A 2,644-nucleotide genomic window follows, 5' to 3' on the forward strand; every position below is an offset into this window, starting at 1 on the left:
AAACATAATATGTCAATTTTAGTGATTGTTAAATTCAGCATTCATGAATCTTTATTAGACTTGAAAGCAATTTGTAGATTAGATACTCTCCATTTACAAAAATTACTGAGTGTGCACAATGACTGCTGAGAAATCACAGCTAACTTTAAAGTAAATGAGTTATGTGACCAAATAATTTCAGAGACCATTATAAAAATTCTCACACAAATCTTATTAGCCAAATATATTTAGTTAGTGATCTGGGTACATTTTTGGGTATTTGATGTAATTATGAAGTGGAGTCTCTAAAAGAAATAGTGTCAAGAGTCTATAAAAGTTTTAAAATAATCTGAGTATACAAAGGGATAAATAATAGCATGTACATATGGAAAGGCCTTTTTTGGAGATAAAAAGTTTGAAATATGAGTAAGTGTTTATAACAGGATATAAAATACACACATCTGCAAAGACACAGTAATGGTGAGACAAAGCATTTTCAGGCATTGGTAAAACTTCATTGGGGCTAGAGTGTCAGGTGTGCACACTGAAAAGTAGAAAGTGTTTGGAGAAATATTAAGGTCAAACAAAGAGCAACTCAGGAGGGGAAAAAAAAACACTGAAGGTTTCTAATGAAGAAAATGACATGATCAAATACCCTTTTTTAGGAAGATACCTTGGTGACAACATGGACTATAGGTGAGAGTGAGCTGTTGTAGAAGGGATACCTATGTAGAGGCTATTGCAATATTAGACAGATAAAAGATGAGTCAAAGTTTTGACTGGAAATGTCCAATTCAAAAGATATTTCAGTTTGTGAAAGTGATTCTTGGAGATTAACAACAGTTTCTTAGCCGGGCTCGGTGGCTCAGCCTGTAATCCCGCACCTTTGGGAGGCTGAGGTGAGTGGATTTCTTGAGCCCGCGGGTTCGAGACCCGCCTGGGCAGCGAGACCTCATCTCTACAATAAATCAAAAAATTAGCTGGGCGTGGTAGCATGCGCCTGTAATTCCGGCTACTTGGAAGGCTGAGGCGGAAGGATCGCCAGAGCCCAGCAGGTCGAGGTCGCAGTGGCCGGGAGCGGCCACTGCACTCCAGTCTGGGCGACAGAGTGAGACTCCAACTCAAAAAAAAAAAAAAGAGTATTTGACCTTTCCCAATTCTGCCAGGAAGACTTCAGGCCTGGAAAGCTCCCCATCTGGGGCTGCTGAAAGACACAAGGGGAGGGGGGCACGTCTGGCAACCTCCAGAGTTCTTTACTGGAGACTAAGACTGACACTGAAGACAGGCAAGAACTGATGTTGCAAGAGTTCTCATTTCTCTATACTTTGGCTCTTAGGACTCCACCGGATCAATGCCACGTACCACCAAAAAGACTTTCTGCTGCACTTAGCTCATATTTATGATAAAGTGGGGAAGATGCAGGTCGGTCTCCATATGCAGATACTCTTGTCATTAATCAAATGAATCACTCCTGCAGGTGCCTGGGGAAGGCTGGGGCCAGCTGACATCTTTATGACGATTATATAGTTTCTGTGTCTCATGCAACCAAAAATAGCTCCCTAAAATTTTTTAAAAAAATGTCAATAGAAGCACATTTTTATACATAGGGAAAAAATAGTGCCTACTAAACCTCTTTTGAAACTGCTTAGTGTAGTTCTTTCCTTTGGATATGCTTTTTTGCTTTTATTGATCAGTATGCTGGACTGGAAACCCTCCAGTTGGTTAGGGTGGTTGATGTTCTGTGCAAAGTCTGATTTCTCAATGAATAGAAGGAAGTCGACATTGGCTCCCTACACATCCTAAAGCATCTTGTTGGATAATTGCTTGCTTTCACCTTATCAGTTCTGGAATAAAATTCATCCAGTTTGTCACCTGTCCATGTTAATGTGTCAATATCAGCTTCTAAAGAGTTAAAACAGCATTTCTGAGGACTGTAGAGTGTGATGGCTGATACTAGGAGTCAACCTGGCTAGACAAAGGGATGCCTAGATGGCTGGTGAAGCCTTGTTCTGTTGTGTCTGTGAGGGTGTGTCCTGGGAGAATGACATGTGAGTCAGTGACTGGGATGGGGAGCCCCGCCCTAAGTATAAGCCCATCCCATCCACTACCAGGGCAGCTACAGCGAGACAGGTGGAAGAAGAGGGTTGGGCAGTTGACTGAGCTTCCTTGCTCTCTCGTTCCTTTCCATGTCCTTTCCTGTCCTTGGACATCAGACTCGAGAGTCTTTGGCCTTTGGACTCTGGGACTTGCACCAGTGGTCTCCTGGGGACTCTCCAGCCTTCAGCCTCACAGAGATGGCAGTGTGAGCTTCCCTGATTCTGAGGCTTTTGGACTTGGACCGAGCCACGGTATCTGCCATTCTCATGACCCGGCTTGCAGACTGACCCATCTGGAACTTCACCATGTAATCATGTGAGCCAATCCTCCCTAATTCCCTTTTATAGATACCTATATCCTAGTGGGTTTTTTTTTTTTCTCTCTCTCTGGAGAACCCCGACCAACATAGAGAGTAATAAAAGTGAAAGGGCCGAGATGGAGTTGAAATAGCCAAAGATGGGCAGGCTCGGTGTCTCAGCCTGTAATACCAGCACAGGCCGAGGAGAGTGGATTGCCTGAGCCCATGGGTTCGAGACCCACCTGAGCAACTTGGCAAGACATCGTCTCT

Source organism: Carlito syrichta, unplaced genomic scaffold (assembly GCF_000164805.1).
Source record: "Carlito syrichta isolate Samal-C Ts95f unplaced genomic scaffold, Tarsius_syrichta-2.0.1 Scaffold314840, whole genome shotgun sequence".
NCBI lineage: Eukaryota > Metazoa > Chordata > Mammalia > Primates > Tarsiidae > Carlito > Carlito syrichta.